We start from the raw sequence: 25736 nt of genomic DNA on the forward strand, positions 1-25736 counted from the left end.
TTCTGAACACCAAGATTCTAAACACCAAGAGGTTGTTTCCCCAATTGGGGAATGGAGAATATAGTGACACAGTCTCAAGGTAATGAATAAATTATTTTGGACTGAGATGAGGAAAGATTTGTTCACTCAGAATGTTGTGAATCTTTTTTTCAAATTCCCTGCCCAAGAGGTTTGTGGATGCTCTACCTTTGAGTACATTCAAGACTGAGACAGGTAAGTTTTTGGATACTAAGAAAATCAAAGGATAGAGGGATAATATAGGTAGGTGTAGCTGAGGTAGAAAATCAACCATAATTGCACTGAATAGTGGAACAGATTCAATGGACCATATTGTCCACTCCTGCTCCTATTTCTTATGTTCTTATGTTTCTGTATCTGGAATCTCTGGGCCACAGGTGTCAAAAATAGAACAATTCATCTATCATTCTACCAGGATCAATAGGATGGTTTCTTCTGGTCATTGGATATAAAGAGATCTGAGCAAGATTTCTCACTTTTGTGCTTGCTAACCTACAATTGTTTTACCTATTTATTTTACTGGATGAAAAATTGTGGGCTTGAGTTGAAGCAGAACAACTCACTCATGATCCACATTGTGAAAAATCTTCCTAGGACTCCCTTAATTAAATAACTAAATAATAAGGTATTTCCTATTTTTCCAGAGGACCTAGGAAATCTTGATGGCTTTTAAGATGTCACTAAAGACGAAAGGAAATTACCAAATTGATTCCCTTCCTGTAAAAGTGCTAATCTCAAACTAGCCTAACTTGGTTACCTTTCAAAACGAAGACTCTATAACTTATAGCACAATTTCTCAGACAATTTAGCTTTTACTGATGTTAACATTGTAATTATTTTACTCAAGTGAATGTCAAACAACTGTATAAACATGATAACACCTGCAACAATTTTTGGGTTTGCATTGTTCAAGTATGTTTTCAGTCAAATGAAAACCATCTGTTAGTTTAGCTATTAAAAATGGGTGGCAAAATTAAATGTTATTGTTGGCAGTAAAAAAAGATTTTCCTGACCTGTGCTACAGTTTCGCAGGTAACAGTTACTTCCATCCTTTGCTGAGTTAGACAGTTTAGTTCTCCAATAATCGCACCACTGCTCCTGTAATCAGTGAAGGTGGGCCTGATTGAGCCCGGTTGTAATTCATCATCTTCGTCTACATCCAGGCCTTTACTGCTGATTCCAAGTGATGGTTTGACTCCATGTAGCTATTAAACATAGGGAAAACAGTCTAATTCATAATTTTTTGACAATTAGAATAATCTATACGAAGAGCAAGTAAAAAGTCCAAAATTACATGCATATATATTGAGCTGTCCAGTTAATACTGATTTGGCAATGGGTGCAAGTCCCAATGAGATTTCATGACAAAGCAAAATGCTTCATCAGTTACTTGGAGATATTAATTCAGACACTTAATTATAAGCACAGTGCTTATCTTTCTGGAACAGTATGAGCTTACCAAATCATGTAACTTAAGCATCATTTTCCTTAACTATATAAAGAATACTGAAAGGTGACAGATAAATTAAGATCAGCATGTTAAATAAAATTATAGTGGAATCAATTATATGAAATCACAACAGAAAATTAAATATCTTGGACCTGTTGGCAGTGCTAAATATTCCTTAGCCACCTCATTGATATATTTATAAGAGGCGATCGCACCCCTTAGGACAGGTCTTCTCATTTGGTTAGTTGTCAGGAACAGGAGGGTATGACTGCAAGTAAGGAAGATAAGGGGGCCCAGAGGACAGGAGTGCAGGAGCCACTGCCTTTGTAATTGTCTAACAGGTTTGAGATTTATTCAATTTGTATGGATGAGAATGGGGCTGCAGGATGCATAAACTGGCCATGGCACTGTGTTTGAGGAAATCCATTCAAGTGGGGGGAGTAACAAGGAATATGGTGCTAGTAGGGACAGTATAGTCAGAGGGATTGACACCGCTTTCTGCAGCAAAGAGGATGAATCCAGCTGGCTGTGTTGCCTGTCCTGTGCCAAGGTTCGGGACATCTGCTCAGGACTGGAGAGGAACTTGCAGTAGGAAGGGGAGGACCCAGTCATTTTGCTCCATATAGGTACCAACAACACAGACAGGACAAAGAAGGAGCTTCTGCATAGTCAATTTGAGGACCAGGGCACCAAATTAAGAAGCTGAGCCTCATAATCTCTGGATTATTACCTGAGCCATGTACAAATTTGCATAGGACAAATCAGATTAAGGAAATGAATGTGTGGCTCAAAGGGGAGCAAAATGGGAGAAGTAGCTTCTAGTTTGTGGAAAATGGGATCTGTGCCTTTGGGTCTATACCTGAACCCTGCTGGGTTCAGGTATAGACCTTGCAAGCTGCATAACTAGGGAAATAGTGAGGGTTTTAAGCGAAGTAGCAGGGGCAATGGATCAAATTTGGAAAGATGTGGTAAATCAAAGACTACAAACAAGGCAAAAGAAAAAACTATGACCATGGGTAATGGAAAAGTAGGCCATGACAGGAGGGGATAGATAGTACAAATCTAACAAATGAAACTTGCGGTTATAAAAAAAATAAAGGGATAAAACTAAGGGCTCTGTATCTGAATGCACAAAGCATTCGAATCTAAATAGATGAACTGAGAGCACACATAGAAATAAATAAATGTGATTTGATAGTCATTACAGAAACATTGTTACAGGAAGACATGGATTGGAACCTGAATATCAAAGACTGCAGGACATTTAGGAAGAGCAGGAAGTGAGAAAAAGGTGGATGGATAGCTCTTAGTTAATGATGGTATTAGCATAATAGGGAGGGATAATCTAAGTTCAGGAAACTAGGATAATGAAAAGGTTTGGGTAGAGATGAGAATTGGTAAAGGCAAGAAGTTACTTGTGAAAGTTGTGTACAGACCCCCTAATAGTAACCACATGATAGGATGCAGCATAAAGGAAGAAATAATGGGAGCTTGTCAGAAAGGCATGGTGATTTTAATTTACATATAGGCGACAAAAGTCAGATGGCAAAGGTAGTCAGGTGAGGAGTTCATAGGATGTTTTGACCAGAGAACGAGCTATGCTAAACCTGATATTGTGCAATGAGATGGGATTAATTAATGATCTCATAGTGTAGAGGATGAATGATCTCATCCATTCCGCCAAAGTTAACCTTCAGTTCACTCCAATCTTATGCTGTCATAATGGCATAACGCACACATTAAGGTTATTGCTCAGGGATTTCACACAACACTACTAATTGTCTCACGAGCACTTTAATATCATTAGCATCTCATCCATCATGCTGCGAAAACTCCCATTCCTAGCATTACTGGAGACGGCTCAGCACACACAGCAGGCATGCATGCTTCCCAACCTCTCTTCATCTCTTATCATCACATTCCATCCATTTGTCTTCATAAAGGCCAAGCTTACCCCCAACAAGAGGAAGAGATCCTAGACTAGAGGAGGGGCAACCAACATCCTGGAGCTGGCTAAATTCGAAGAGGATGCTGCCGGATTGGCAGGCAAAGACTGAAATCACTCCTGTGGGGAAGGCGAGGTCAGCCTCTCCCAGCATGCCAGCTTGGATGAATCCTCCAATGTTGTATTCTGCCTGCTTATGAACTAAATCTATCTCCTCTGTCTTATAGACACCAGCAGGTCCAAACAGACCTCCACAGTCAACATAAGTCCCAGGCCTCAGAGGAGGATGATGAGGAGGATGATGAACAGACATGCCTCCTCAGGAGTCGGAGGCAATGACAGCCCATGTCTCTGGCACTCAGAGGACTGCTGGAAGTCAGGGATAAGCTGAGTCCAAATTTGTCGATGAGCCTCTGAAAACGACCATCTCACACATGCTGAAGATGCAACAATTGGTGACAGAAAATCAGGTTGAGTTGCAAGAGGCAGTCAATAGACTAGACAGTCCGTCTGCGTTCTCTCCAATGTTGTGGCTCCAACAAGCAAGTGCCTCAAAGTCTCCACGGGGAAGGGTGGTGACCACCTCAAGACCTTGGCCCAGTAGATCCTGATACATTTGTGCTGAGACATGCTCTACTGCAATAGCATTGGTAGGATCCATCAGTGGCTGGAAGACAGTGGTGGGGGTGGGGTGGGGTGGGGGGGGGGGGGGGGGGGGGGGGCGGGGAAGAAACCTTGAGCCCCCTCCAGGAGGTCCTTCTCCTCAGAGAAGGACCACCAAGCTCCACCTTATTCCACAGATAACAGCCTCCCAGAGCATGGAGGAAGGCAGTGAGTAGACCTGGCGTGCACACTCATCAGTAACTGTAACTGGTCAGGACCTGGAGCAGTACTGCTTCAGGTAGGCTTTGAATGTTGCACTCAGCTTGAAATCACGAGTAAAGTGAGGGCTGACAGCTGTGTGCCACTCATTTCCAAACCTGTTTTAGATCAGACAAATTTCCCGCTGACATGGCACAAGTTGGGAGATTCCAGCAAGTAGAATTTTTAATGAGCATCATGATACAGTAACGCATTCAAACTGCATTCACGACATGCACCAGTGGAAAATCCGACCTACCTTCCGCCCACCATGAGAGTGGGTAGGGGAAAATTCCAAATGGATTTCCACTGGCGGGATTCCGATTTTTGGCCACTCCAAATTTTCCACTTCTGCTTGTCATGAAAGCCACTGGCAGGAGGGGAAAATTCCACCCACAACTAAAGCTTCCCCAGCTTAATATCTCTGTAGGGCAGCTGGACACCTGCTTAGAAAGGTGCCAACCGACTTGAGGTTGGGGGGTGTGGAGGTAATCCATCGCCTGTAAAATCCACCCTATGCTGGGAGGGGATAGATCTGATATCGTTGGGAAACATAGAAGTATGTTCAGTGGTTTTCTGTCCGTGGTTTCTTAATGTAAGCGCATCATTATCATTTAATTAAGGATTTCCAATCCAGAAAGTGACAGTGGTAGATAGGACCCATGTGATATATTCTCAACTTCAAGTGTTTAAAGGTTGATCCATAGGTCCAACTTAAAGGAGTTGGAAAAAAGAGGAAGTTCTAAATGTATTTGATACATTCAAAGGCAGCCTCCTTTGATGTGCTGAGGGGCTGTGAGAACAGTAACAGTTTTAACAACACCAGGTTAAAGTCCAACAGGTTTATTTGGTAGCAAATTTGGTAGCAAATAATGGCATTTGCTACCAAATAAACCTGTTGGACTTTAACCTGGTGTTGTTAAAACTGTTACTGTGTTTACCCGAGTCCAATGCCGGCATCTCCACATCAGGGCTGTGAGAAGCCAGAGGGAAAAGCTATTCCCCAGTAACAGGAGGAGGAAATATGCAGCAGAAACAAAGAATGCCTGGTTGGAGGTTGTCCAGGAGGTTGCATCAAGGAGCCCAGTGCCACATTCCTGGATGCAATGCAGCAAGCAGTTTAATAACTTAACCAAGTCAGGATAGGGTGAGTACAGTTGCACACTTACCTACAATCTGCAGCATGCATCACCCCAACCCCTTTTCTGCCTTTTGTGGCCTACTCCATTGCTCGTCACACTCACTTAACTTGCAAGTGCATTCATTCTTCTGTCTATGTAGTTCCTCACATCCCCATCCAACTATCCACCCATCACTGCCATTCACAATTGTCCTTATGCAATTTCATTTCTTTCCCTGATACTCACCTTTAGCAAATGAACTCCATCAGTGGCCATTACTTCCATTTGTATGTCTGTTCTTTCCCTCATTCAGGGAAAATAAAACACAGATCACCAGGGAATGGGAGACAACTGATGGCCCTCCAGCAATCTCCCAATTAACAACTGCAAAGGAGGAAGCACTGGAAGTCAGTAAAGTGTCGGCATGCCTGAGCATTAGACAGAAGGAGAATAACTTGCAGCTACCTGGTGACACAATCAAACTATTGCCACCTACATTTCTCACTTCATTTAGTCGTACTGATTTTATTTCAATAATGCGTGATTATTTTCATAATTATAATTTGCAACATTTGCACCTATTAGTACATAATCATGTCTGCCAGAACCATTATATTAAGATATTCACACTTCAATGGAACCTCACCGATAGATAGTTATGTTTTCCCTTGATGACCTGTTCAGGAGCCGGTCTATAACCACTCTGCTGCTGTGCTGGTCATATTGCTTCTCATCCAACCTAAGGAAGCCAAAGCGCCACCCATACTGAGATAATAAAACAAACCTCCAAAACACAAAAAGTAAACTCACAGTAAAAATATTGTGAACATCCTAGCAGGTAACAAAGCACCTACAAGTATTGAGTATTTGTTTCCATATTTCAATGAGAAAGATTGACTCCCCTGAATTGCCTTCTTATTTTTGTTGGTGAGTTTCAGGAAGCTTGAGAAACTTGTTGGCCCAACATTAAAGACAAAAATCTGTGTAAATATCATTGCAATGGAGTGATCAACATACACTAATTGCCATTTTGAGAGGGTTGTATGTGAGGCTTTTGAAGATGAGGAGAGAAGAGGTAAAAGGATAGATGTTGCATCCCCTGTGCCTGCAAGGCAAGGTGCCATGGGAAGCGGAGGTGGGTTGGGGGTGATTTAGAAGTGGAACAGGGTGTAGCAGAGGAAATGGTCCACTCATAATGCTGAAAGGTAGAGGAAAGATGTGTTTGGTGGTAGAATTACAATGAAGGTGGTAGAATTACAATGGAGGTGGTAGAATTACAATGGAGGTGACAGAAATCTGTTGAACCCGGAGGCTGGTGGTGTTGAAGGTGAGGACAAGAGGAACCCTATCATAGTTCTGAGATGGAAGGGGAACAGATGAGAGCAGAAGTGCGGGAAATGTAATAGACATAGTCAAGGGCCCTGTCAGCCATGGATAGAGGAAATCTTGATGGAGGGAAAATAAAGATATATCAGAAATGCTGGTATGGAAGGTTGCATCTTCAGAACAGATGCTGGGAAAATGGGATAGAATCTTACAGGAAACAGAATGTAAGATAATGTAGTCAAGGTAGCTGTCGGAGTCAGTTGTCTTATGGTGAATATTAGTTGATGGCCTATCTCCAGAAATGGAGGCAGAAAAGTTGAAAAAAGGGAGAGTCAGATAGACCATGTTAAAGCATGAGAAGAGTGGAAAATGGAAGCAAAATTGCATATTCCAGATCAGAGCAAGAGTAGGAAGCAGCACCTAAACAGTCATCAACTCGAAATGTTAATTTTGGCCGGAATTTTCTAGCCATTCCCAACCGGCTGGGTCTTTCGGTCCCGCCGACAGCAAACCCCACTGCAGGTTTCCTGGAGAAACCCCACTGACAATGGCAGGACCAGAAGGGCTGCCTCCACCTTCACTAAACACATGATGGGAGTTCAGAAAATCCCTTCCTTTGTTTCTCTCTATGCAGATGCAGTTAGAACTACTGAGTATTTCTCAGAATTCCACCATCCATTATACTTTGCTCATGTCTCTGCTATCTGCATGCAAGAGAAGGTCATACATAAAGGTGAACATGCCTGTAGAGTGGAGAGAGAATCATCCATCCAAGACCTTTGACACTTGGAGGCTAATTTTAACCCAACCCACCAGGCAGAAAAGGGATGGATTTAGGTCAGTTGCCTGGCTTATGCCTGGTTCAAATTTACTCTTTGAATCAACCCTGACTTGGTAGGTAGGATCAGGTAACATTAGTTCTTATGTGATAAGCTCTGGAAAATTTGGGTGCAAGACAATTGAGGGAACTGGGGAGGAAGACGAACTGATGCTTCCCTCAAGTTTTAGCTGGTATCTTTAACTCTCAATCTGCATTCTTAGTCACTTATTTTCTCTTATAATGGTATGTGGTCTTTAAGCATTAAAGCATTAAGCATTAAAGCTCGAAGCATTACACAGCAGGTTGTCTTGCTATGCCATTTCTGCTTGAAAATATTCCCTGTTAGAATTCCAAAGTACATTCTTTCTCTGTTCTTCTAGGAACCAGAGGAATGGACAAAGCCAATTAAAACTCTAAACCAAGCAACCAATTTGACAATGGCAAGCACTGGTTTAGATATATCAACTGCATTGTGGTTAGTTAGTAAGTTGTAGGAGAAGTATAGAACATACATGAGGAGGAACAAGTGCAGGTGAAATTGCAGGAGCTGAAGCCTACCAGCAAAGTATTGCAGATTTAAAACTATCAGGGAGCCCATGAAAAAGCACAATTTGATGGCTTAACATCAGTATTTCATGCCATTGTTTGGGAGTGAGGAAAATTTGAGTCTGGAGTAGGCAAGAGCCTGCATTGGTGTAGTAGTACTTCATGACCAAGTTGAAAGTCATCATTGAATGGGATCAATCTAGGGTGCTTGACTGCCCTTGGCCAAGCTCAACATGGTTTTGTAACAAATACTCCAAATGAGATAAGCTTCAATCTATAGCAGTTTGTCATATCTGGCTTCACTACATTGAGGAAATTGTATGAGACAGCCTAACAGTGGGCAAAACAACCTTATTACTGTCCAATGCTCAATTTCTACACTGCGTAACATCCAACAATGTGATGATGAGTTAATGAGTATAACATTTTTCAGGGTAAAGTGCCATGTTTATCGTCCATCTTTTCACCTCAAATGACTCTAGATGTCATGTGAAGAGTACATGGCAGGCATTGAAAAATCACACTTGTAATTGCAAGGCCATCACAAGGAGGTACTGGAGAACCTCTGAGAAGGAGTGAGCAATTTTAAAGTTTTGTTTTATTCATTGAAGGGATGTGGGTATCACCAACAAGGTAAACAATTTTTATCCATCACTAACTTCCCTTAAGGTTCCATCTCCAACTGCTGCAGTCCATATGGTGAAGGACCTCCCATAAATGTTGTTAGACAGTGAGCACCAGGATTTTAACCCAGTTACAATGAAAGAAAGACAGCACATTTCCAAGCCATGACGGTGTGTGACTTGAAGGGGATCTTGGAGATGGTTATGTTCCCATGCACCTACTGTCCCAGTTCTTCTAGGTGGTAGATGTTATGGGCTTAGAAAGTGTTTTCAAAGAATCAATGTTGAGTAGCTGGAGTGCATTTTGTAGATGGTACATACTGAAACCGTGATGCACAATGATGGAGGAAATGAATGGTTAAGTTGGTGGATATGGTGCAGATTGCTTGCCCTGAATGGTGTTGAGCTTCTAGAGTATTTAGAGCTTCAACCATCTAAGCAAGAGGAGAATATTTAATCACACTCCTGATGTTGCTTGCAGGTAGTGGAAAGACCTCGAGGAGCCAAGAGATGAGTCACTCCCTGCAAAATATCCAGCCTCTGATCCAATCTTGTAGTGATTATGGGGTATTTATATGGCTGGTCCAGTTTCTGGTTAATGGTGACAATGGTAATGCAATTGAATATCAAGAAAGATGGTTAAACTGTCTTTTTTGGAGATGGTCATTTCCTAATGCTTGTGTGACAGGAACATTACTTGTTACTTATGAGGCCAAGCCTGGATAATGTTCAGGTTTTACTTAAGCAGTCACGGACTACTTCATTATCTGAGAAATTATGAATGGAACAGAATACTGCAATTATCAGAGAACAACCCATTGATGGAGCAGTTGAGGATGGCTGGGACTAGGACACTACCCAGTGGAACTCCGGCAGTGATATCCTGGGGCTGATTGGGCCCAATCACCCACAAACACCTTCCTTTCTGTGGCATATGATTCCAGACAGTGTAGAGTTTTCACCCGGTGCACAATTACCTATTTTTCTCAGATTCCTTGACGCTATACCTGGTCAAATACTGTCCAGGGCACTCTCACCTCTTAAATTTAGCTCTTTTGTCCATGTTGGACCAAGGTTGTATGGAGATCACAGTCAAGTGAGTCTGGAGGGTTCCAAACTGAGTATCAGTGAGCAGATTATTAGTGAGTAAATGCTGCTTGATATCACTGTTGACAACACCTTACATAATTTTTCCAATGATTAGGAGTAGGTTGATTGGATAACTGACACGGATTTGTCTTGCCTTTGGTGGACAGGATTTACCTGGGCAATTTCCCACTTCGTTAGGTATATGTCAGTGTTGTAATTGTACTGGAATAACTTAGCTAGGCACAGCCAGTTTTGGAGCATAAGTCTTCAGCACTCCAGCTGGGACACTGTTCGGGTCCACTGTCTCTGCCATATCGGGTGGACTTAGCGATGTCATGTGAACTGAATCAAATTGGCTGAAAATTGACACCGATGAACATGAGGACCACAGGAGGAGGCCAAGATCATCCCTTTGATACTTCTGACTAAAGTTCGTTGCAAATGCTTCAGCCTCTTCTTTTACGTTCAAATGCTTGGGATTGCCTTCATAGAGGATGGGAATGTTCAGGGAGCCTCCTTCTTCAATTAGTTGTTTAATTACCTACCGCCATTCATGTGACAGGAATTCAAAAGTTTGATCTGCTTTGTTGGACACAGTTTATTTGTAACATGCTGCAAAGGTGGCAGCCAGAAACAACAGCTGAAGAAAGCTGGCCAACTCTAAATGACCCAAGAATGCTATGAACAACTCCTCTTGTCCTGTGCTACTCAGCAGCTGAATATGTCTTCTGAGTCTGGGACTGTTCTCCTCATGCCAAAACATTGGATTTTGTCCTCAACACAGCTTGCAGAGCTGTAATTGGTTGCCTGGAACCTAGTAAAGCAGTAGTAGTTGTACCTGTTTGCTGGTATTGTTCTGCCTATCATAAGGAGGCAAGAGGAATCTTGTGCACTCCCCCATTGCATATTTGGCGACAGGAGGCATTTAATCAGGCAAGAGGATGGTGGTTGGGGACTCCACCACCTTCTCACCTCCACCCTGATTAAGTCTGTGGTGGAAAGGTCCATGGACAGCTTTCCCACTGTGGCAGTTGAGACCCTTAAGCAAACAGTCAATGACTACTTAAGAGCCTCATCCTGTTACTGCTGATATTAATCCAGCAGTGGGCATGAGCTCATCATGTGGGTTGCTTGGGGGCTTCTGACTGGGATGGGTGAGTGGGGGGGATCCTCATAAAAAGGCACTCAGTGCCTGCAAAGAACTTGACATCAGGAAGGGAAGGCTTGCTGAGAGCCACTTCTTGTCCTTGTTGCCAATCCATCCTGGTACTCACTACCTAACGACACTATGGGAGGATATTCACCTCATGGACTGCAGTGGTTGAAGAAGGAGCCTTAAGAGCATTTAGGAATGGATATCAATTGTTGATCTTGCTAGTAATATCCACATCCCTTCAATGATTCAAAGAATAAAAAAAATTAAAATTACACGCTCCTTCTCAGAAGTTCTCCAATACTTACTTCAGATAGCTTTGCAACTACAAGTGTCATTTCTGTAGTACCTGCCATGTACTCTTGCCGGCTCTCCAGTCAGTGGCCGAGACTTCCATTGTCACCACAAGATTCCATCTGTTGAACAAATATTTGGGCAGGATTTTTAGGTACCAAATGGGGAAAGAAAAGAGGAGTGCAGCACCAGCTGGTATGTCGGTTTAACGTCACTGCTCCTGCCACTGGTGATTTTCCTCAAGTTGGTGTAAAGCCAAATTAGAACATAAGAACTAGGAGCAGGAGAAGGCCATCTGGCCCCTCGAGCCTGCTCCGCCATTCAATAAGATCATGGTTGATCTTTTCGTGGACTCAGCTCCACTTACCCACCCGCTCACCATAACCCTTAATTCTTTTACTGTTCAAAAATGTATCTATCCTTGCCTTAAAAACATTCAATGAGGTAGCCTCAACTGTTTCACTGGGCAGGGAATTCCACGGATTCACAACCCTTTGTGTGAAGAAGTTCCTCCTCAACTCAGTCCTAAATCTGCTCCCCCTCTAGTAATGAAGGACAAAATTCCATTTGCCTTCTTAATTACCTGCTGCACCTGCAAACCAACTCCTTGTGATTCTTGCACAAGGACACCCAGGTCCCTCTGCACAGCAGCATGCTGCAATTTTTTACCATTTAAATAATAGTCCATTTTGTTGTTATTCCTATCAAAATGGATGACCTCACATGTATCAACATTGTACTCCATCTGCCAGACCTTCGCCCACTCACTTAGACTACCTATATTCCTTTGCAGACTTTCAACGTCCTCTGCACACTTTGCTCTGCCACTCATCTTAGTATCACCTGCGAATTTTGACACACTACACTTGGTCCCCAACTCCAAATCATCTATGTAAATCGTAAACAATTGCGGTCCCAACACTGATCCCTGAGGCATACCACTAGTCATTGATCGCCAACCAGAAAAACACCCATTTACCCCCACTCTTTGCTTTCTGTTAGTTAACCAATTTTCTATCCATGCTAATACATTACTTGTAACAACGTGCACCTTTATCTTGAGCAGCAATCTTTGGTGCAGCACCTTGTCAAATGCCTTCTGGAAATCTAGATACACCACATCCACAGGTTCCCCATTGTCCACTGTGCATGTAATGTTCTCAAAAAATTCCACCAAATTAGTCAAACATGACCTGCCCTTCATAGACTCATGCTGCGTCTTACCAATGGGACAATTTATATCCAGATGTCTCGCTATTTCTCCCTTGATGATAGAATTGAAGGCATAGAGACGCTACAATTAAAGCAATCTGCTCATAAGGACCACCATTAAGCAGGCCATAAGATGCAATTCTTGTGCCTGGATTGATCAGATGGCGCCCTGCAATACTCTCGAACAAGGTTCTTGCGTATTGTGGTAGTCTGCTGAGATCTCTATAACATGACCTTTCAGAGAGGTGTTGACTTTGAAGAGATGCAGAAGGCAGAAGGAGCCCAGCTGCATAGAGAGATGTCCCGATCCGTCGCAGTACTCAAGTTTGTCATTCAGATGGTGTCGATGCCAGGGATCGTCTGATCCAGGTACATTTCAGCTGAGCCTTTCTAATCCAGGAGATGGCATGATCTGGAACTCACTCTGACTTGCCTGGGAGAGCACTTCCATTGACGACACACCTTTGTAAAGCATTATCACCAATAAATGATGCAGATCTATTCAGAGGTCTCACCATCAAAGATGTTTGCCTCCTTTCATCACATCTTCCCTCTCTTCCAATCTTATCAGTAAGGAATGGTAGATTACACATCTGCTGGCATGAAGTATCAATATTTACATAGGCTGGAACTTTCTATCTGTTCACGCCGACGGGATCTTCTAGTCGTCCCAATGGGTGTGGAGTAGACTCAATGGGAAATCCTATTGACAACGATGGGACCAGAAGATCCTCCGCCGGCCAACTGTGGGCTGCCTCCTGCCGTGAGAAGCACACCATGGGGAGGTCAGTATGTCCCGCCCATTGTGTTCAGAAAGCACAAAAATGCACATTTATAGGTGAGACAAAGTGAACCAATCAGTGCTCTGCCCAACGTGGTGGACTCTGCTCTCGTCCACTTCTATGGGTGCTCCCCTTGTGGTCTTGGATGAAGTGGAAACAGTCTGCTTGGAGCTGATATGCAGGTGACAATATCTATGGGATGTCAGTAGTACCTGCAGAGGTTGCACTTGGGTCAATGTGGGAGCAGCTGCCGTTGCTGGGCTCTGCTGCAAAGATAGTCCCTCAGTCAGAGGAGCCAAGGAGGCTGACAACGATGGTGCTCGATGAAGGCTGGCATACTCATCCTCCTCAGTGACTGCCTCGGCCTTTGGCTGGCATTCTGGGTGGCTGGAGGGGAGTACCAATTGGGGTGTAACTGGTATTCACTCCAAACATCTCTGCACCATCAGCGTCACTAACTGACCAATGTTACAGAGCGTGAAATCAGTGTAGTTTCTGCATCCGCAAATGGCTTTGTGAGGTTGGCCATTCTCGCGATAGAGGAGCTAGCTCATGCTTGTGTGGGTACAGGATCTTGCCAGAGTGAAGAAAGTGACTGAAACTTTTATGACATTGGACCCAGTTCTTTTGGACCACACATTTGAGGCTGGCAATATCAGCCACACAACAGTCATACCAGCCTTGTTTGGGTGGTGGTCTTCTTTCCAACCTCTGGAATATACTTTTGAGTATATCAATTAAAACAAATTAATCAATTAACTAACAGCCCCTTAAAGGGGTACCATAACAAAAACAAAGCTTTAAAGGAAAATACACATAAGGGCTCCTCTGGGATCTGAACCTAAAATCTATTGCAGATTCTCTCAATGAAATTCCCTAAAGTGACAATGGTACCCCTAGACCAATGATCCAGCAGACCTAATTCGCTTTACACTCTTTTGACTACACCATTGAAACAAATAAATTTACAACCCCTTAAAGGGACTTATAAATAGGTTTTGATAATGTTTTTGCCCAGTTTGAAGCTGGGGACCTTGCACATTGTCCACCACCATTCACAACTGGATGTGACAGGGTTCAAGAACTATGACCTGATCTGTTGATTGTGGGATCACTTTGCTCTGTCCATCACTTGCTGCTTCCGCTGTTTAGCATTCAGATAATCCTGTGTCATAGCTTCATCAGGTTGACATCTCATTTTTTAGGTATGGGATTGAGGGAATAAAAAGGAGACAGCAGATAGCATGGAGGATTATTTAACAGAGAGAAAATATAGAGTAGGGATAAATGGGGCTGGGATTTCAATGATTTACAATCTATATTAATAACTTCAATGATGAGACCAAGAATATCATAGAAATCATAGAAACCCTACAGTACAGAAAGAGGCCATTTGGCCCATCGAGTCTGCACCGACCACAATCCCACCCAGGCCCTACCCCCATATCCCTACATATTTTACCCGCTAATCCCTCTAATCTACGCATCCCAGGACACTAAGGGGCAATTTTAGCATGGACAATCAACCTAACCTGCACATCTTTGGACTCTGCCACTGATGATAATGAATACAACTTTGCTGATGTTACAAAGCTAGTTAGGAATGTCAGCTGAGACAAGGACACAGATGCTGTGTGGGTGAACATCAAGATGACAGAGGAAGTTAAGTTTTTTAGAGTAATCAGCTCGCGCCAATTTAAATATTGAAATTTGAACTTACATCTGATTAGTGGGCCTGGGACTGAAGTCTCCGGGCCCACTAGTGTCTACTCTCCCCCGCCAGGTATGGTTCCGTCCAGCGGGATTTACAACTGCTCTCCACTAACAGTGAACAGGTGACCCGACCCCGCTGGAGGGAAGAGAGGCCATTCAGGCCCCCCTCAGGAGATTGGGGGTAAAGGGGGGTGCATCCTGGGCAGTGCCAACCTGGCAGTGCTAGCTTGGCCCCTTGGCACTGCCCAAGGGGCAAAGTGGCACTGCCCATTTGGCATCGGGCAGTGCCAAAGTGGAGGGGCTAGAGAGGGTGGGGTCTATTGGGGGTATTGGGGGGGGGACCCGCTGCCACTCTGCATTGGGATCGGTGGCAGAGGGAAGGAGGGCACCGATCAGGACTGGCCATTCAGGTGGGGGGGAGGGGCTGCCGAAGGCTGTGGGGGGTGGGGTGGGAGATGGTTGGGAAGATCGGGGCTGGCCTGTTGTTGTGGGGGTGGGGTGGGGGGGGGGGGGGTGCGGGCATCGGGACTTGCGGCTTGCCCAGAGAAGTCCGGGAGGTCAACGATCAGAGGGTGGGGGGGGTCAGAGTGGCAGTGATGTGGGAACACAGGGCTGGCCAGCGATCAGGAGGCCAGCAGTGCAGGGCCGATCTCGGCTCTGACGGATTGATGCATGTGCAGTGGCCCGCTCAGCACTATGCTGCTGGCTTCTCCAGCGGGAATAGACCATGCCTCCTGATTTTCAGCGTGAATCCCGCTAGAGCACTCTGCAGTGCTCAGAATGTCAGAGATTCATTCTGAAAATAACGCTAAAAAACGCAGTTTTCATGCAAATTCGGCACTTGGAATTCTTTTGGGAGAATTGCCCCCAGAATGTTTCCATGAAGGTACAACAAGGAATCATGAAGCCAAATGGCATGTTGACCTTTATTGTAAGCGGATTATAGTACAAGAATAGAAAAGATAATTTTATAATTCTTTCATGGGACTGGCGAGGCCAGCATTTTTATTGTCCATCCTCAATTGCCATTGAGAAGGTGAGCTGCCTTCTTGATCTGCTGCAGTCCAAGTGGCGTAGGTACACCCATGATGATACAGTTCTATTAGGCTTTTGTGTGACATTTGGAAACTACAGAGTTTTAGTCTCCAAATTTAAGGAAGGCTACTTGATTAGAGGTGGTATGTCCTAGAGTGAAAGGGTTGTCCTCTGATGAGAAGCTGAGTAAATTGGGCCTATACTTTCAGGAGTTTAGAAGAATAAGAGGAAATTTTATTGGAACATTCAAAATTCTGAATGGGTTTGACAGGCATACACTGAGAGGATGACTCCCCTAAAATATAGCCTTGGGATAAAGGATTGATCATTCTGGAGTGAGATGAGAAATTTCTTCACTCAAAGAGTTATGAATCTTTGGAGTTTTTTCCCCGAGAGAGTTGTGAATGCTCCAGCATTGAAAATATTCAAGACTAAGATAGACAAATTTGTGGTCATAAGATGTGAGAGCATGCAGGAAAGTGGAATTGAGGTAGAAGATTAGCCATAATCATATCCAATGGCAGAGCAGGCTTGAGGGGTCATATAGTTTACATCTGTTCCTATTCTTATGTTATGCTATGGTGGAATTGTGTTTTTGTCAGATTATATGGAAAGGTACTGAACACCATTGTCCATTAGATGAGACAGGCAATTATATAAGGTGTCATTTATTACATTGTAGTTTTAATAAGTAAAATGTTGCAAGGCACAAAGGAGCATTAACAAACAATATCTAATACTGAGTCATCTAGGGAGAGATTAGAACAGGTTAGTAGAAGCTTGGACAAAGAAATAGGTTTGGAAGAGCACATGAAAGGAGACTGAAAGAAATAAAAAGATGGAAAGCAAACTCCAAAGTTTGGGATTTCGACTGTCAATGGTGGAGCAGTTAAAATCAGCCATATGCAAGAGACTCCAACTAGAGGAGCACAGAGATCTCGAACGGTTGAAGGGCTGGAAGAAGTTGCTGAAACAGTGAGGACCAGACTATGGAGGGATTTGAATATAAGGATGAGAATTTTAAATTCTTGTCTTTATTGGAAGGATAGCAGATATAGTTCAGCACAGGGCTGTTGGTTGTATGGTATTTGGTGCAATTTAGCACATGGAAGGAACAGAGGGTGGAAGGTGACCGGCTAGCGAGGAGATCATAGAAATAGTCAAGTCTGCAAGAAACCAGATCTAAGGGTTCAGCAATAGATGAAGTGAGGCAGCAACGGAGATGGGTAATATTACAGAGGTAGTAGTAGGTGGTCCTGGTGGCGCAAAAGCAGGTATGAGATTGAGAACTCATCTAAGAATGAAATAAAACACCAATGTTGTGAATGTTCAGTTTCAGCCTCAGACAGTGGCCAACAAGAGGATTGGACCCAATGGTCATAGGGTAGATTTTTTGGTGGCTTCTAATGGTTTCTGTAGTAAGACTTTGGAAGCTGCATGAACCTGATTATATCGCTATTCAAATCCAGTCCATGAGTGAATGAAAAAGTGACTTATGAGAATTCCTGATCTCTGAGCAATCATTCTCCCAAAAAAATTCGAAGTGTCGAATTCACGTAAAAACTGGAGTAAATCACGCTATTTCTTTCAGTGGGGGTTTCAAACTGAATCGCCCACGCTCTGTGCACTGCAGAGGGCACTAGCGTAAATCACACAAAAAATCCAGGGGCTGAAATCAGCATGCTGAGTGGGCCACCGCGCATGCACCAATCTCTGGGAGATCGCTAAACAAATCTCAAAGCCAGCATTGAGATTGCTGGCCTCTCACTTCCCCACGGACATTGCTGGCCTGATCACTGCCCTCTCACCACCATGCACATTGCTGGCCTCTAACCCCTTTCCTCCCCACAAGAACATTGCTGGCCTCTCACTCCCTTCTCCCCCACAAGAACATTGCTGGCCTCCCCATCCTCCACTGACTTGGACATCGCTGGCCTCCGCATCCCCTACTGACCCAGACGGGTCCCACACTGACCCGAAAATCGTGGCCTCTCCCTCCTCCACTGACCTGGACATTGCTGGCCACCCCATCCCCCAGTGGCCTGGACATCGCTGGCCTCCTGATCCCCCACTGACTCAGACATCCCTGGCCGCCTGCCACCATGATGACCAGCTCTAGACCAATATGTCCAAAAACCATTCTGTACGGTGGAGGTTAGAGAGAGAGAGAGAGATTGATCGTGTTACGATGCAAACTTTAATCCCCTTTATCACTTTGTAATCTATTAAAGTGTTCTGGGAGGTGTAAGCTGTTCTACCTTAACATTTAGAGGTTCATTATAAAGACCTGACACTTGTTTTAAGTGAATAATTAACAAATTATTTTATTCAACCAACCAGGAACTTTAACTAAACCAGTAACATTTTAATTAAAGGATGGTTTGACTGAAATGCTGTTCAAATAAAGACAAGGACCATTCAGTAATAAAATAATAATAACAGAATGTTAGTCATTCTCAAAATACTATATGCAACCAGGTCTGATGGCTTGGAAAAGATTTGTAGTTCTTTGGTAACTGTTTGCTGTCTGTAAGCACTGTCTGATTTGGTACTTTCACTGGTTAGACAGTGAGTTATCTTAACACCTATCTGAAGCTGACAGAGTTAAGAACTAATTGCTCCACTTGATCTAACTGCCCTTAACTGCCTTTAGCTGCTTCCGCTGGTCTGGCCCTGCTTCTGGTTGAACTCCTGGTTCAGCCTCTGGTGGAACTGAAGGCAGTTGAGTTCCTCTTTTATATTTTTTATTCCAATTCAATCAAATCAAGTCCAATTCAGAGTCTCAACAAGTTGAGACATTCCCGATCCAAGCTGACAAGACAGGGCTCTCACCGTCTGTCTTGGGCTTGACCTACATGATCCAAGCTGATTGGAGTAGGCATAGCTCCTCCTCCAAGGCTTGATCTCATTTGCATCTTAGCCAAAAGGCCGAGATGCTGCTTTTAAAAATTGCTTCAAATGAAGCCAAAATGTAACCTAATGACTTCAACCAAGCACAGCATGCCACTACTACACTTGATCTTAGCCAAAAGGCCGAGTTCCCCTTTTATATTCCTGATGATCTATGCATCTACATCAGGATTGGTTTGATGCTGACAACAGCAGCAAATTCAAATCTGATAGGTTCCCTTTAGTTGAGTGTCTTCTTTAAACTCTTAGGCTAACAAAATGCAAAAACCTGCAGAGTCGGCTACCAAGGCAACCCTGAGGCTTGGTGCTGAAAACAAATGTTGCAACTTAGAGTCTATGTACACTCTGCATTTTAAACATCTCAGCATTGAACAAAACCAGCTTTTAAAGGGATCACGCGCTGTTGTTCCCCTCTGTTATTTTATATTCTTTACAGACATTCTGTACATCTTTATAAACTCAACTTCATAACAATAAATACATGTCATTGCTTGTACTATCCCAGCACCACACCCCACAGCTAGAACAATAGAATATCCCAGTAGCTGCAGACAGCAGTCTGACCAGCAGTCAGTAAAGGACCCCACCCGAATGGCACATCCCACTGGCTGCAGACAGCAGCCTTACCAGCACTCAGTAAAGAACCCCATCCCACCCTAGAGAGACAACATGGAACATCCCTGGGCCTAGGGACAGCACCTTTAGCTCTCCAGGAATTTCCCCACTAAGGAGAAATTTTCCAGCCCCTGCCTCCAACCTCCCCTGCAGGCTGGGGGCTGCAGCACCATAACACTTACTTCCTTACTCCTGCTTAATGCTGCCACGCCAGGTCCCGGCTTTTACAGAGCTGTTGCAAACCCCGCCAGCGTGACGTCATGCCAGATGGATGGGAGACGCTAGTGTGGGGGAGGGGGTGAGAATTTAGTTGTGGACTCACTAATGATATGGAAACCTATGGTAACGTATGCAAATTGCCACCGCACTGATTTTCAGCGCAAATCCATTGATGCTGAAAAACTTGGCTGGGAAACATGCTGAGGCCTGGACACCCAGCGTGAATCCTGCAATTCGGCCGCTGCTGATGTCTCCCGCTCCGCTGTGCTACTCGATCAACGCAGCGGGATGGGAGAATCGCCCCCAAAGACTTACATCTTTGATGATGTCAGGGTATCCCAAAACGATTTATAGCCAATTATCGTGAAAATGGGATGGATGCTAACGTAGGCCTAACTCCAGCTCACCTTTCAATCTAAGAGTCTAATTTACACTGTTACGCAGATATGTTTTCTCAGCCTTGTTTAAAATATTTGTTCACACACTAGATGGCAGCAGAACTCCATTACTCGTGAACTAACAGACTAGAACAGGGGTCTCCAAACTTTTCAGTACGAGGGCCACATCGTATATTTTACACATTTTCGGGGGCCAAAGAAAAAAAATTAGTTTTATAAATGAATGAATAAAATTTAAATGAATGAATAAGTTTTATTTGGATCATCTTTGTAATCAGCATGATATAGAACATAGAACATAGAAAAACTACAGCACAAACAGGCCCTTCGGGCCACAAGTTGCGCCGATTCAGAACAAAAGAGAAATGTGACAATTACAAAGAAACAATGCCGTGCTTACAGTGAGAAATGATATATAATGAGTAAAAATGTCAAACATTAGCAAATGCTCTGACAAAATAATCAATTACTTAACTGCAGATGAGAACAGCAGGCTATTCATTTTTTAATTAATTTTATTTACTGAAAGGTTACAAATGTTTACTTGAAATGAGAATTTGCCCAATTTTGTGGCACACAATAAGAAAAATAAACACGCCCCAAGAAAGAACTTCAGTAAAACAAAGCAAAGAAATTCAAAATAAACTTGAACCATTAATAAAGGTCGAACAAAAATAAATTCAGTCTGCACCTTTCTACACAATTCTGGCAATTGGAGTTTTCAATCGTAACCACAAATCATGAAGTTTTGCACAAGATTAATGGGAATGATGGAACTGCTTTTTTAATTTCAAAATATTGCTGAACTGAGGTTTCAAGCTTGAGGAGCCAATTATTAGAGTGGACTTCAAATGCTCATCAGATAAATTGGCTCGATATTTGGACTTGACATACTCATTTTTGAAAATGTTTATTCACACAGGTACGTTGTACCAAAAACTGACACAAATCCACAAGCAAATCGCTTCAAATTTGGAAACTGCTCAGGCTGCAAAGATTTATAAAATTGGATCAGATTTCCTTCCTTCATTATACTTGTCTTTCAGCATGTCATCTGATTGGGGATCAATAATTTCCATTTGAAACTGACTTGGGAGTGTTTCAACATTGCAGCCAAATGGATTTTGAAACAGCTTTATTTCATCTGTGTTTCCATCAAGATCAGAAAATCGTTCCTGAAATTGTTTTTGCAAGTCCTTAATGGCTTGGGGTTCGTGTTGCGGGCATTCCCCCTGGCTGCTCAATGACTCTTGAGCGGATTCATATGAGGTTGAGTTCCAACTCCATTAATGTCACTCTGGTCACCCTGCCATCTGTCTGCTGGACATGCTCTGTGCTTTATTGCAGACATTCCGTCCCAGGCCCCACTAACGGTAACAAGCATCAGGTCTGCAGCTGTTGCCCCAATCAAGGGATGCAGGTGTTAACATGGCTCCCCACACTGGGTTAACTCTGCAGTGCTCCCTACGATGGTCACCCGTTACACAAAAGACACAAGGATGCATCTCCACTGTCTGTCTGAACTACTAGCCATTCCTGGAAGCTACTGTACCAGACATCCAGGTGGCTGCACTCATGTCTATATTTAAGAGTTCCCATTGGGGACATCCTCGCAGCCGACTTTATGCCCTCCTTGCCTGCCGGGGTGAGGAAGTGTCAATGGTATGCCGCCCATTGAGGTAGCACCTGGCACCGGGGATGGTGTTGGATTGACAGTGTCCAGGCTCATGGGGACATGGATTGCTGGGAGGGAGTGAGGACCTGAGATGCATAATCTGACAGACTCCCCCCGCCCCCCCCTTTGGATTGTGTATTAGAGCCAGCAGAGCTGTGAATGCTACGCAGAAGATAAATAATTCGAAGTTGAACAAAATTTCCACAGAGTGCAGAAAAAGGAAGCAAAGGGGAAGGAAGCCCCAACAGCAAGGAGAGGAGAGAAAGAAACAGAGGAATAAAGGCTGTTGCTGTTATAAGATTTGGGTTGACAGTGAAGGTACAGCAATAGAAGAAATACAAAGAAAAATGCCTGAGCAGCAGAACAAAGTAATCAATCCTGGGCACAATGCATAAACATTAACTTGTTTACAGTACAACTAATGCTGACTTAAAATGTTATATTGGATGTGCTTTCACTATTAACTCTATCAATTAAGTATATATATATATTCTATTTGTGGGACATGGGCATAGCTGGCTGGCCAGCATTTATTGCCCATCCTTAGTTGCCCTTGAGAAGGTGGTGGTGAGCTGCCTTCTTGAATTGCTGCAGTCCATATGCTGTGGATTGATCCACAATGCCATTAGGAAGGGAATTCCAGGATTTTGAACATAACTACAACTTACAGTAAGTAAACAATGTTGAATTATTGTGATATATTTGACCTCATGAAGCTATTACTAAAGCTGTTACAGTAGGGCATTTGGAACAATTAAAGGCAATCAGGCAGAGTCAGCATGGCTTTGTGCAAGGGGAATCATGTTTAACTAATTTATTTGAGTTCTTTGAAGGAATAACACATGTTTGGATAAAGGGGAACTTGTGGATGTGCTGTATTTACATTCCCAGAAAGCATCAAAGGTTATAATTTATATCAATGACTTGGATGAAGGAACTGAAGGTATGGTTGCTAAATTTGCTAATGACACTAAGATAGGTAGGAAAGCAAATTGTGAAGAGGATGATGTAAGGAGACTACAACAGAACATACACAGATTAAGTGAGTGGGCAAAAATCTGGCAAGTGGAGTATAATGTGGGCAAATGCGAAATTGTCTATTTTGGAAGGAAAAATAAAAAAGCTTATTATCTAAATTATGAGGAGATTGGAAAGCTCTGAGTTGCACAGGGATCTGGGTGTCCTAAGTGCATGAATCATGAAAGGCTAGTATACAGGAACAGCAAGTAATTAGGAAAGCTAATAGTATATTATCATTTGTTGTGAGGCGAACAGATTACAAAAGTAGGGAGGTTATGTTTCAGTTGTACATGGGCATTGGTGAGGCCATGTCTTGAGTATTGTGTACAGTATTGGTGTTCTTATTTTAAAAAAGATGTAATTGCATTGGAAACAGTTCAGAGAAGGTTTCCTAGACCAATATCAGGAATGGGCAGGTTGGCTTACAGGGAAAGGGTGGAGAGGTTAGGTTTGTATCCAGTGGAGTTTAGAAGAGTAAGAGGTGACTTGATCAAAACCTTTAAGACCCTAAGGTGTATTGACAGGGTAGATGTGGAGAGGATCTTTCCGCTTGTCAGAAAATCTAAAATTAGTGGTTGCTCATTTAAGACAGAGATGAGGATTTTTTTTTTCTTCCAGAGGGTTGTAAGTCTCTGGAACTCTCTTCCGCAAAAGACAGGGGAAGCAGAGTCTTTGAATATTTTTGAGGCAGAGCTAATAAAATTCTTGATTAACAAGGGGATGAAAGGGGATAGGGGGGTAGGCAGGAATGAGGTTACATTCAGATCAGCCATGAATGGCGGAGCAGGCTCAAAGGGTCGAGTAGCCTACTTCTGCTCCTAATTTGTGTGTTTGTACATATGTACACCAAACTGCATTAAGTTGTCACTTACCTGCTACTGTTCACACTCACCATGTCATCCTAAATCTTGTTCCCTTTCCTTTAGGAGCTTCTCAACAGTCAAGGCCCCCTGAAAAAGTCACCTAGGAGGAGGAGATCCATCACTCCCAAGCTCCAGAACAGAATTAATAACCTGGCTATGTTCAAGAGTGAGCTAGAAGAGGCTACACATGGTAAAACATCAGCACTGGTGAGTAGCAGCAGGAACTGATGATAAAGATAGCTCAAGACAGCTCAGACCCTACAAGTTGTGTTCCTTTTCCAGCTCTGTTGAGCAGGACTGGGATATGGGATTCAAAGCCCCAGCAATGAATATGAAACATGTACTATGGCTAAAAGTAGGCAGGATTCTGTTTCTAGTCCATGTGATATTATTTCAAAGGGTATCACTCTGCAGTCACCTATGAAGAGATGCTGCTGCTGCATCTTCAAGACAGGAGTCAATGCTCACAACATTTACAGCTTTTGTGGCAGTTCGAACATCTGCTATGTAGACTCTTTGCTCAACCATGTGCTCTGCTTTAGAGAGGAAGACACCAACCTTGAAGAGGCAGATTGATGGAGAAGATGCATGGGAGCTTACAAGATGTCATTCATCTTCTCCAGTTTGCTCTCCTGAAGATGAATGGAAATGCTGAGTGGAACAGCATATTTCCCAACTTTCGGAATGTTACACGTCTGCTTCCTTGCCACCTGCTCAACCAATACCAACCATAGTGCCACAAAGACAGGCTAGACTGTCCTCACTGCAAACATAGTGCTGGAGTCTAGAGATACAAGTGGGGCTCACTTCCATTGCCACTATGGCCAGAATTCTATTTTTTCCTAGGATTCCATAACCCACTGAACGAGTGTTTGTGTCAAGTACTGACACTGAATCCCTTTCTGATCACTGGTAAAATTGACAAGAGTTGCCATGGTTCCAGTTGAAGCCAGCTGCAAAGTACTGTTTTATTTATTGAAACCATCTCCCTGTGGTGGGATTTGAGCCAGGTTTGTGGTTTATCAATTCCATGACCTAAACCACTAGAATTTTGATGAGCCCAGTAGAATTACCAGTTATTGGTCATGCCAGTAAAATCCAGTCGAAACCAGAATAAAACCAGCTCCTGCAAATTCAGGTCAGTTCAATCTTGAACTGGTCCAAACTGTTTTTTCCTTCTGGGAGTGGAACACTAATCCAGTGGGGAAGGAGGTCCCATTGACCCTGTTCTCTTTTGATTTCACAGACATTTTATGGGATAGGCAGAAATTCTTTCTGCTTCAAATCTCAGTGAAAACCAGATGCCAATTTTCTTTGGGGCAGTGTTCTGGGTCTTATACAATTTTACTCCCCACAGCATGTTGACTGATGTCAATACTATGCCCCCAGAACCCGTGATATTCTGAGCTATTTGTCAACTAATTAAAATCAAGCAGTTACAACCTTCACTGCATGTCTATCCACAGAACACTAGAAATTTACAGTTCAGAAGGACAACATTTAACCCATTGTGCCTATGTTGGCTCTTCACTAGAGCGATTAAAAATTAAACCCACTGACCTATATCTTCCTTCACTTTATGTAAATATAATCTAGGATGGCACAGTGGTTAGCACTGCTGCCTCACAGTCCCAGGTTCAATTTCAACCTTGAGTGTCTGTGTGGAATTTGCACATTCTCTGTCTGCAAGGGATTCCTCCGAGTGTTTCGGTTTCCTCCCACAGTGCAAAGATGTGCAGGTTGGTTGGGTTGGCCATGCTAAATTGCCCTTAGTGTCCCAATATGTGTCGGTTAGATGGGTTAGCCATGGGAAAAGTAAGGGGTTATGGGGATAGGGTGGGGGAGAGGGCCTGAGTAAGTTGCTCTGTCAGAGAGTTGGTGCAGACTTGATGGACCAAATGGCCTTTTCTGCATTGTTGATAATGATTGCTATTTCTTAAATTCATATCTTTTGATTGAAGTCCTGAAGAGATTAAATGTCCGAGGTTGAGCTGAACTTGGGCAGATAGCCTATACCTTGATGGGACAAATTGTTCTTTTATTTGAAT

Source organism: Mustelus asterias, chromosome 9 (assembly GCF_964213995.1).
Source record: "Mustelus asterias chromosome 9, sMusAst1.hap1.1, whole genome shotgun sequence".
NCBI classification, from domain to species: Eukaryota; Metazoa; Chordata; class Chondrichthyes; order Carcharhiniformes; family Triakidae; genus Mustelus; species Mustelus asterias.